Source organism: Muscardinus avellanarius (genome assembly GCF_963383645.1).
Source record: "Muscardinus avellanarius genome assembly, chromosome: 3".
NCBI classification, from domain to species: domain Eukaryota; kingdom Metazoa; phylum Chordata; class Mammalia; order Rodentia; family Gliridae; genus Muscardinus; species Muscardinus avellanarius.
In genome coordinates, this window is record NC_137788.1 from 61,761,766 (window position 1) to 61,773,659 (window position 11,894).

Consider the following 11,894-nt stretch of genomic DNA (forward strand, 5'->3'; position numbering starts at 1 on the left):
GTGGAGGGCACTGGGGGTGGAACCCAAGGGCATTCTACTTTTGAGATACACCCCAGTCATTTTCATTTTCTTTCTTTTATTTTATCTCACTAATCTGATGAGAATCTCACCACTTACTGAGACTGTCCTTGAACCTGCAATCCTTTTTCTCAGCCTCCTAAGTACTGGGATTCTAGGCATGTACCAACTGTTAATGCACCTTTATTTTCAAGCACTTTTTTTCTTTGCTTTAAGAAAATTATCTGATTCTCTGAAAAAAAAATCAGTCTTTTACATTGGTTTTTGAAAATTGTCTTCTTAATTTCATAGGAACTTCCAGATTGAAGAAACTTTTAAAAACATGTTTATATACCTTGCTAAAACATGGTACATGACAGTCACATCTTGATGTCTGATTAGTATTAAATTTATTTTGGTTTATCTTGCCATATTTCTAAACATCAGAGTCATTAGCCCTTCACTTAATAAAGTATTTTTTATCTAACATAGTTAAATATTTAAAATCTTAATTCTCTAAAATAAAAAATACATATTTTTATACAAAAATTCAACTTCAGAGTTTATAAAATAAAGATAATGTTTTCTCTTTCACTAACAACCAGGAATTATGGATAAGAACAGTAAAAATACTCAGCATAAATAAAAATAAATCTTCAATGACATTAATAGAATCAAATGTCTAGCACCATTACCTTAAGTAAGACCAATTCAGAACATAATGCAAATTCATTAAGAAGTTTATTCATATATACATTTTCCCAATGAAGTTGAATAGCATTTTAAATGGAACAAATCAATAAAATTAACTGAATCTCTTCTTCCTAAATTATTTCAAATAAATGAGACTTAGATTCTATGGGATTTAATCTTTCCAGAATTGGTTGTTTTATATTACTAGGCTGCTCCTGGTTAGTATTTTCTGTTGCAAAGGATAGAAAACCACTCAAGCCAGATTAAATAAAATATCACTGAGATTCATCCCCAGTCCAATTTTCTGCTCTTTAATATATCTTTCTGTTTAATTTAGATTTAGTTTTACTTCTTCTGGTTTCTTTGGGAGAAGAGTAAATTGTTGCATTAATACATTTCTCATTTTAATATAAGATTTGAATGCTGTAAATCACCCCAAGCACTACTTTAGCATGTCTCATAAACTATCGTATTTAGTTTTTGTTATTATTAATTTAACAATCAAAGATATTGAAACAGCAATAAAGAGCCTATCATCAAAGAAAAGTTCAGGACCAGATGGATTCCAAAGTAAATTTTATAAAGCCTTTATAGAAGAGCTAATCCCAATACTCCTCAATCTATTTGTGAAATAGAAAAAAAGGAACTCTCCCAAATTTACAGTATGAAGCCAACATCTCATTAATATCAAAACCAAACAAGGACAGCTCAAAGAAGGAAAATCGCAAGCCTATATGAAATGAACTTGGATGTAAAATTGCTAAACAAAGTACTAGAAACACATATTCAACAAAATCATACACCATGACCAAGTAGGGTTCATGCCAGGGATGCAAGGCTGGTTCAATATATGAAAATCAACCCATGTAATTTATCACATAAACAGAACCAAAGACAAATATATGATCATTTCCATAGGCGCTGAAAATGCATTTGCTAAAATCCAACATCCATTTATGCTAAAAGCACTCCAAAGAATTGGAATCAAAGGAACATATCTCAAAATCATAAAGGCAATCTATAATAGGCCCACAGCCATCATATTAAATGGAGAAAAAATGTGAGAATTCCCCTTAAAAACAGGAACAAGAAAGGATGTTCATTATCACCACTTCTTTTCAATATAGTACTTGAGATGCTAGCCAGAACAGTAAGGCAAGAAAAGGAAATTAAAGGAGCACAAATAGGAAAATAAGAACTCAAACTAACTATTTGCAGATTACATGATACTATACTTAGAAGACCCAACAAACTCAACCAAAAGGCTTATAGAACTGATCAACAAATTCGGCAAAGTGTCAGGATACAAAATCAATCTTAAGAAATCAGAAGCTTTTCTGTATACCAACCATAAATCCACTGGTACAATGCACCAATAAATAAAAAAAGAAAAAAATGTACATTATCAGATATTAGTATAATAACTAGCTTTCTTTCATTGGTATGCAACTATATATCTTTCAATATATTTTGCTTATTTCCTATTGAAATCTTTATCTGATATCATAATTGATACTCCTGTATGTCTTTGAGTTCTGTTGGCATGAATTACCTTGCTCCAGCCCTTTGCCTTAAATTTCTTACAATCTTTACTTGTAAGGTGTGTTTCTTGCAGGCAGCAGATAGACGGATTCTGGTTTTTAATCCATTTTGCCACCTTATATCTTTTTATTGGGGAGTTTAGGCCATTTATGTCCAGTGTGATTATTGAGAAATGATTTTTAATTCTTAACATATTGAGATTTAACTTCTGTATGAGGTAGTGTTTGTTCTTCTTTGCTTAGTTGTTTGCTGGATGAAAATTCTTATTTCTCTGGTTCTGGAATGTATTACTTATTTCTTCTTTGCAGTTAATCTTTTTGAATATTTTCTCTAGTGCTGGTTTTAAAGACATAAATTTTTCAGCTTCTGTTTATTGTGGAAGATTATTTCCCTGTCTAATTTGAGAGTTTTGCTAGGTAGGAAATTTTTGGCTGCAAGTTGTTTTCTTTCAGAGTTTGGACTATGCTACTCCAGGCCCTTCAGGCTTTTACAACTTGGTTTGAGAAGTCTGGAGTGATTTTAATTGGCTTGTCTCTGAATGTCATTTGGTCTTTTTGTTGTTGTTGTTGTTGTTGTTGTTGCTGCTGCCTTTAAGATTCTCTCCTTGGCTTCTATGTTGGTCAGTTTGACAATTATATGGCGTGGTGAAGCTTTTTTCTCATCTTTTATTAAGGGAGTTCTATAAGTTTCCTGTACCTGTGGATCAACCTCTTGCTCTATGTTTGGAAATTTTTCTGATATTACTTCTTTGAAAAGATTGTTGATTCCCTTGGTTTTACCTTCTTTTCCTTCTTCTATGCCAATTATTTTTAGCATAGCTCTTTTTAAATGGGCCCATATTTCTTCAATGTCCAATTCCTGCTGTTGAATTGTTTTTTTCTAAGTTATAAACTATGCATTTGTTTTTGAAGTGATCATTTTCTGCGAGCAAAATTTTATTTTCCATGTGGTCTAATAGATTGTTTATAGTTTGTATTGATGCCTTCACTTCAATGATTGCAAGACTCTCTCTAAATTCTTTCTGGCAATCCTGTATTATTTCTACAGTAATATTCCTGAATTGACCTTTTGGAGATCTCTGAAATTCTGTGTTGTCAGCTTCTGTTTTTGTGGTGTTGTGGGAGCTCATTGCTTCCTTGTTATTTCTCCTTCTTATGATTTCAGAAGTTTATATCTGTTGCTTTTGTTAGATTTATTTCAATCTCTAGGTGCTAGCAGGTCTAGCCAAGGGCAAGTTGTATTTTATTCAACAGTGAAGGTTGTGTGAAGAGGGAAGTGCTGTCGTAAATGCAAGAATAGGGTAAAGCCTCAGGATAAAATAGAATGAGAGTATGAGTTTGGTTAAATAGTATATAGTAGAGATTAGAGATAGTGCATTATGTAGTGTATTCTATTAACCAATGTAGAGTTTCTGGTATAGTGATATGAAGTGGATTTAATATAAGTCAAGGAAGAGAAAAGAGGAGAGCTAAAAAGAAAAAAGAAAGTAAAGAGATAGAGAGAAGAGAGTAGATATGTACAAGAAAAGAAGCTTGGGAAAGTGGTTGGGAAGAGAAAAAAACAGGCATATACACTCACATACACACATCAAAAAAAGAACAAAAAACTGAAACAATGCTAACAATAATTATTGCAACTCTACAAATATATGAATATTCAGAAGACTGGACTTCTGCAGTCTCTCTCTGTATAGACACAGAGTGCCACCAGCACCATTCCTGCAGCAAGCCTGGTTCTCTGAATCTTTCTCAGTCTATGCAGATGGCCGGTATCAATGGGGCTGGATCTAGTGTTAAGCACAGGCCACTTTCCATGCTTTCCACAGATGTGAAGTCTTGGTCTCTTTCTGCCTCCATAAGTGACAGATGCCGCTGAGAACAAACTCAATGTAAGAATCTCTGTTTTCCACAGGTATGGTTGGTCTGGTATAATTTCTCCCCATTCACCACATTTGAGTGGCCTGTGGTGATCCCAGAGATCCTACTAGTTAGATCTATGTTAACTGTAGGTTTTCCCACTTACTTTCCATTGATGCAGAACCTGAGTCTGTCTGAGCCTCTGCTATGTCCAATAGCAGACTCTTTCCCCATGTTCCCCAGGTTGAACCACAAAGTCTCAGACCCAGAGAGTTTATTGTGGCTGTCAGAGTCTCTGGGGGCACCTTTGCTGTGTGTTCTCCTGCGGGGACTGCAGTTTCACTTATAGTGTTGTTGAGCACTCATCTGGATCTCTAGAAGGCATAGTAAGTTTGCCACTACTGCTGCAAGTTGTACCCATTGTTTGTTCAGGTGGAACTGATGACTTAGAATTCCAATGATCCATAGCTTCTTACTTCAGTCTTTGGTTGTTTTCCTGTTCACTGGAGTCAAGTGCAGTGAGTCAAAACGGTGCTACTGTGGTTCCTGCAGGTGCAAGGTGGGCAGGTTTATGTTCTCTGATTGCCTTGTACTTGTCGTGTTATTTTTCTAGTTAGGATATTTTCTGGCTTTTGTAGAATGTTGTTTTTAAGGCAATGGAGATCAGATGTCAGCAGGACTAGTATGTACTGCTTCCCTTGGTTGCCATCTTCCTGGAAGTCTCTGAATGTTTACATTTTAGACCCCTAATTTAGGCTTTTAATAACCATTTAAATGTTTCTTTATTTTACTATGAATGAAGAAACTTTGGGAAAAAAATCGAAAAAGACAATGATGTTTATAAAATCTGATGACCATATTATAAACCACTGTCATATTTTTCTATTGACTTATGTTTCCCATAAAATTATATTTGTGCGAAAAATGTAAGGGATGTTTCCCATTATAAAAATGAAATATTTGGAGGTAAAAATAGATAAATGCGATTAGCATATAAAATTAATAATAAATAATCCTAAGGCAAATATACTTTTAAATGTTTTAATTCCTTACTATCTTTTTAAATAAGAAAAACATTGTCATAAATCAAAGTACTATTTCTTATTCAAAGGCTACCTACTTCAGTTTTAAATCTTACATTAAAAAGTTTCTTTTAAGTTTGATCGGTAGTGGGAGCGGAGATTGGACCCCAGAGAGCCCTGAGGAGCCCTACCGCCGCTGCTGGCCTAGTTATGATCACACCCCGGGAGGAGCCGCCCCAGTCACCATCACCACAACCATGAGCAGCGAGGCCGAGACCCATCACCCGCCCCCCCACCCCCGGCCCTTAGCCCCGCAACACCAAGCCCGGCACCACAGGCAGCAGCGCAGGGAGCAGCGGGCCTGGGCAGCCTCACATCTGCGCCTGCCAGCGGGGACAAGAAGGTCACCACAAGGAAGGTTTTGGGAGCAGTAAAATAGTTCAATGTAAGAAACGGATATGATTTCATCAACAGGAATGACACCAAGGAAGATGTATTTGTACACCAGACTGCCATAAAGAAGAATAACCCCAGGAAGGACCTTCGCAGTGTAGGAGATGGAGAGACTGTGTAGTTTGATGTTGTTAAAGGAGAAAAGGGTGTGGAGGCAGCAAATATTACAGGCCCTGGTGGAGTTCCAGTTCAAGGCAGTAAATATGCAGCAGACCATAGCCATTATAGACGCTATCCATGTCGTAGGGGTCCTCCATGCAATTACCAGCAGAATTACCAGAATAGTGAGAGTGGGGAAAAGAAGGAGGGATTGGAGAGCGCTCCCGAAGGCCAGGCCCAACAACGCCGGCCCTACCGCTGGCAAAGGTTCCCCCCTTAATACAAGCGGAGACTCTATGGGCGTCGACCACACTACTGCAACCCTCCTGTGCAAGAAGTGATGGAGGGTGCTGACAACCAAGGTGCAGGAGAACAAGGTAGACCAGTGAGACAGAATATGTATCCGGTTACAGACCAGGATATCCTCAGGGGCCCTCCTTGCCAAAGACATCCAAGAGAGGATGGCAAGGAAGAGGAAAATCAAGGAGATATACTCAAGGTCAGCAGCCACCTCAACGTCAGTACCTCCGCAACTTCAGTTACCGGTGCAGACGCCCAGAAAACCTAAAACCACAAGATGGCAAAGAGACAAAAGCAGCAGATCCACCAGCTGAGAATTCCTCCGCTCCCGCTGAGCAGTGTGGGGGCTGAGTAACTGCCGGCTTACCATCTCTACCATCATCCGGTTTAGTCATCCAAAAAGAACTAAAAATGAAATTCCAGCAATAAGAAATGAACAAAAGATTGGAGCTGAAGACCTTAAGTGCTTGCTGTTTGCCCGCTGACCAGATAACTAGAACTATCTGCATTATCTACGCAGCATGAGGTTTTTATTATTTTTACCTAAAGATGTCTCTTTTTGGTAATGACAAATGTGTTGTTTTTTAAAAAAAAGCCTGTTTTTTCTCAATACACCTTTATAGGTTTTTAAATTGTTTCATATCTGGTCAAGTTGAGATTTTTAAGAACTTCATTTTTAATTTGTAATAAAGTTTACAACTTGATTTTTTCAAAAAAGTCAACAAACTGCAAGCACCTGTTAATAAAGGTCTTAATAATAATAATAATAATAATAATAATAATAATAAAAGTTTCTTTAAAAATAATTCCGATGTCCTTAGTTCAGTTTAAAATCGAAGTGAGGAGCAATGGCACATGTTTATAATTCTAATACTTGGAAGGCTGAGACAGGAGGGTTGCAGATTTGTGGCCTGCCTCATCAACTTAATGAGCCCCCCGCAACTTAGTGAGATGGTTTAAAAAAAATAGGGCTAATAGTGTAGCTCAGAGATAAAATGCCCTAGTTTCAATTGCCAGTAACACACACACACACACACACACACACACACACACACACACACACACTTTTTAAAGAATCTGCAAACTAATAAACAATTACTTATTTCTCTAATATGTTTCTTTAACATATTAGGTGTTATGCCTGGCCTGAATTTCAAGCAATGCCTATGGCTTTTTTGGCCTGAGTTTGACTTAGGCAAAGCAGAAATGAGACCCTTCAATTAGTTACTCAGATGAGTTAGAACACACCTACACAATAACTAACAAACAAGTCTCTGCTCCCTCCAAAACCAGGTATTAGAGGCTGCTGAAAGCACAATACAGCCATCACTATAGGGAGGGAACAGGGCAAAAAGAAGAAAAAAATCAGAGCTTTTGAGTTACCTCTTTTCTTTCTTTCTTTCTTTCTTTCTTTCTTTCTTTCTTTCTTTCTTCTTTCAGTACTGGAAATCAAACTCAGAGATAGTCTACCTCTGAGCTATACCCCCTATTTTACTTAATCCTAAATCATTTTGAATTTTACTTATTTTGAAATAATAATAATAATAATAATAATAATATTATTATTATTATTAATTGCTGAGACCAGCCTTGAACCTGTGAGCCTCCTGTCTCAACTTCCCAAGTACTGGGATTACAGGATATGGCAGCATGCCTTGCTTCAAGTTGATTTTTTTCTTGAGTGGTTATTTGTTTTTTTCTTTTTTTGTAGGAAACTTTTGACTCTTTTCTGGAGTACTAAAAATGTGGGATCTGACAATTTCTGCTTGCCTTGCCTTGTTCCAGTAGGCTTCCTAATCTGCCAGTCTGCCGATTTCATTCTTCACTTCTTTGGAGTACTAATCTCAAACCAATACCCCTAAGGAAAGACCCCATGCTGGAAAATTTCTTGCAGTTCTCAAAAATCCTCATTATCACTCTGAACTACATCATGATGTGAGGCTACAATACACCAATAGAAGTATATATTTAGTATAAAGTGTATGAAGGAGAAGGAGAAAAGAGAATGAGAAGAAAAGTGTTTCAGGTCCAAGGATTGGTACTGGAAGTGATGTATAGTCATGAACTAGTTAATAATGAGAAGGCTGAATTGAAGAGTCTGTGCACTGAAGTATTGAGGGGGAACCATTGAATATTAGGTCTTCTTAAAACAGTATTTCTATGGAGTAGAGCTTGTCAAGCTGTTTTAGGAGTAAAAATCTGAAAGTGTACAGGCTAGATAGAAGCATGCAACAAGCACACACAAGTCACACACACAGTTTTACTATTTGATGTTGTGTAATAGTTTATGCAGGAGTAATAATGATAAAGGAGAAAAATGTCAAGGCCACAGAGACATTCTGGGGAGAATCAACAGATGCCTGCCACACTGGACTACGGAATTTAGGTATGAAATCTTAAAGATGATAAAGGAAAATGGATGACTCTCTCTCTTTGAAATGAGTTGTTTATTTAACCCAAATACACATGAATACCTAATTCCAGGAACATTTTTATGTCATTGTTCTATTTATATTTCATGACTTGAGAGAATAACATAAGTCATCTTGCACAAATGACTCTTTCCCTGACAAATCTTATTGAATAAGAGATTGCCAGATAGAGTTACGTTATTACAGATGGAAATGTGGGCAGAATTGTTAAGACTGTGACTCACTTATTGGCAGTTTCTCAAAAGGAAAGACAGAATTAGAGAAATATGAAGGTTTGCTTATGTTTCTCCCCTTTGTGAAATCTAGTTCACTCTCAGCCTGATCCCAGAGAGGCAGCATTTTGGCAAGATTAATTATATGCTTAAAAACTTTTTTTTAATTATAAATATAAAAATTATATTTTTGTGTTATTTTGTTCATAGATCAGTTAAACACATGAAGTATGAGCTGGAAGTGCAAGAAACACATCCAGGAGTGATTCTGATGGGATGACTGGACTTTTCATCCTGGCTAGGGAGCAGATGAAGGGATGCTTTTCTGAGTCAATAAACAAGTCAGGGGGGTGACTGTTGAAGAAAGATGCAAGCTTGTCTGTCTAAGTGGGACTCTGAGGGTCTAGTTAGAGACTATGGTGCACTTCAATTCTGTATCTACTACATCAGAGAGTGCTCAGCCACCTCGATGAAGAAGGACTCACAGGATTCTAGGGAAGAATGAAGTGCCGGTTTATAAAACGTGGATACAGAATAATGATAGTGAACTTGGTCTCTCCTTCAGTTACCAAAAGATGTACTGCATATATTTAGTGCAGACTGAATTCCAAGCACTTTGATAGTTATATTCACACAAACTTTTCTTATTTTAACCTAAAAACAGATCTGCAAGTATTAATGTTATTGTTTTTACAGATAAAGAAATTTTCCCCATATCACATGGTAAAGATCAGGACTGCAATTTGAGTCCAGCTCTACAATTTCTTTCCTTCTTTATTCCTTGTTTCTCCTTCCTTTCTTCCTTCCTTCTTTCCTATTAGTGATTGAACCCAGGGGCATTTATCTCCAAGCTACACCCCCAGCCCTTTTTATTTTGAAGCAGGTCTTATTAAGTTGCTGAGGGTCTTGCTAAATTTCTGAGGTTGGCCTTGAACCTGTGATCCTCTGACTCAGCCTCCCAAATACTGGGATTACAGGTGATGCCACCATACCTTAATAATAGAAAAATACTTTCCATTAACAAGAAGTGATGGAACATGATGTTTGAGAGCATGGTCTATAATAATCATCTGCTGTGAATTTTGAGGAAGAGTAATATTTGCTTGAATGAAGAATTCTAGGTAGGGCTGGGTGTGATGGCACACACCTAGTTTATATGTACTATTTAGGAGGCTGAGACAAGGAGGAACACAGATTTGAGGGCAGCATGAGGTAATTTAGCAAGACACTATTTTAAAATTTAAAAAACGGCTGAGAGTGTCACTCAGACGTAGAGTTTCAATCCCCAGGTTTCAATCCCCAGTATCACACGCCACCCTACATACACACCAAAGGGGGAAAAAAAAGAAAAGGGAAAAAAGATAGACAGGAGGAAAGAAAGAAAAGAACAATGAAGCTCAGAGTTTCTCGGATCCTGTGGGAAGTGAGAAGAGTTAAACATTTCAATATATGTCAGAGAACAGTACTAGGCAAAATGTAGATTAGAAGTAAATACTAATGGTGATGGTAAAATTGGAATTCATTAACAAAATCAGACTTCTGCATTTTAAAACTAAGCACTGATTATTTTTGGCAGATTAATCTCAAATTTTAGTTCAGAAGACATTTCATACATTTATATTTTATATCCTCTTCCCTCTCTCCCTCTCACCCTCCCGTTCTTTCATTCCTCCCTCACTTCCTTGCTCACTTTCTCTCTACTTCTTGTGCTAGGGCTTGAACCCAGGACATTTTTATCTCTGTGTTACACCCTAGTCCTACTTTATTTTTATTTTATTTTACTTTATTGTGGTACTAGGGATGGAACCCAGGGGCATTCTACATCTAGATACACCACAACCCTAGTTTTTATTCTTTATTTTGAAAGAGGGTCTCACTCAGTTGCAAAGGGCCTCACTAAAGCTGACCGTGAACTGCGATCCTCCTGTCTCAGCCTTCCAAATGTTGGGATTACAAGTGTGCATCACCACGCCTGGCTTTAAATTTTTCTTTTTTTTAATTTGGAAACAGTCTTTCCAGGTTGCTGAGCATCTCACTAACTTGCTGAGGCTAGCTTTGAACCCATGATACACCTATCTCAGCCTCCCAAGTACTGGGATTACAGGTGTGTACCACAATTCCCAGCTTGCCTTTACTTCTTTTGAGCCAGAGCAAATTAGACAGGACTACTATCCACTGGGATGGTCTTAAAAGAGTAGCTGTTGGGACTATGATCAAGAGGGAAAGTCATCTGGCCATGACAACAGGAAAAGTGCTGTCAAAGGTGGAACAAAAATTCATGTCATGTTTAAGAGGGCAGCATGCATGAACCTGGTAAGGTGATGCTGAGAGTCAATGATGAAAGGTGAGGTGAGGATGAATACAGGAGTAAGAAGTAATGGGGTATCAAGGTGGACAGTGTAAGAGGATACGGCAGGTCAGGTTGAAGTTCTGGGAATGAGAAAGTACTGAGGTTCCAATTTTTTAGTAGTGTTTGATGTGCATGGTAGATCATTAATGGACTCTTAAAGCTAAGTACTTATTTTGTGTTATGTCAAATAGCTTGTTTATGAAAAGACTTCTCATGGATGAATTCTACCTATGATATTTTGAAACTTTTGTTGTTGATTTGAATTTTGAAGGATATTCACATACATTTAAATAAAATATCAAATATCTCATTATTTTCACCTGGAGGGAATATGTATATATATATATATATATATATATATATATATATATATATATATGCATAAACTAGAAGTGTGAAGTCATGATTTTACACCTAGTCTTAGGAAAAACATGATGTCTCATTTCTCTTCCCTTTAAAAATGCAGTCAAAGAGATCTGGAGTCCTTTTCTACTCTTGATTAAGGAGAGTTATAGAAATGTGGAACACTGACCTAACATTTCCACAGCCCTGCACCATCCTGCTGCAGACCGCTAAGGTGAAGCTTACTGCCACTGGTCTGCTCTGATACATGAATAACTTTGGTTCAATTTAAGTAGCAGAAATAACTTTGAATAAAAAAGAGAAACATGATAGCTCCAAATATCAATCTGTGCAGGCAAACATAAAGCTACCAATTTTTACATGGACATATTTATTTTTTTATTGCTATCTCCCTGGAAAAGTAAGACCAAAATGATGGTTTGCTCTGCTAAAAAAGAGGCTGACCCACAAGTAGTGGCCATGATTCATTCCTGAGCTATTGCTGTCCATTCAAGTTTTATATACTTTACAGTCATCACTTTTATGGTATGTCTTTCAGTTCTTTGAACAGCCTCATTAAAAAATAAATAAAAACT

At 36.9% G+C, this 11,894-nt stretch overlaps 1 pseudogene across 1 annotated transcript; it reads left to right on the forward strand.

The window, feature by feature from the left end:
- The first annotated feature begins 5,367 nt into the window (after positions 1-5,367).
- On the forward strand, positions 5,368-6,313 carry LOC308260116 (Y-box-binding protein 1-like; annotated as a pseudogene). Its single transcript has one exon. The product of its transcript is annotated as a Y-box-binding protein 1-like (transcript).
- The last annotated feature ends 5,581 nt before the right edge of the window (positions 6,314-11,894 follow it).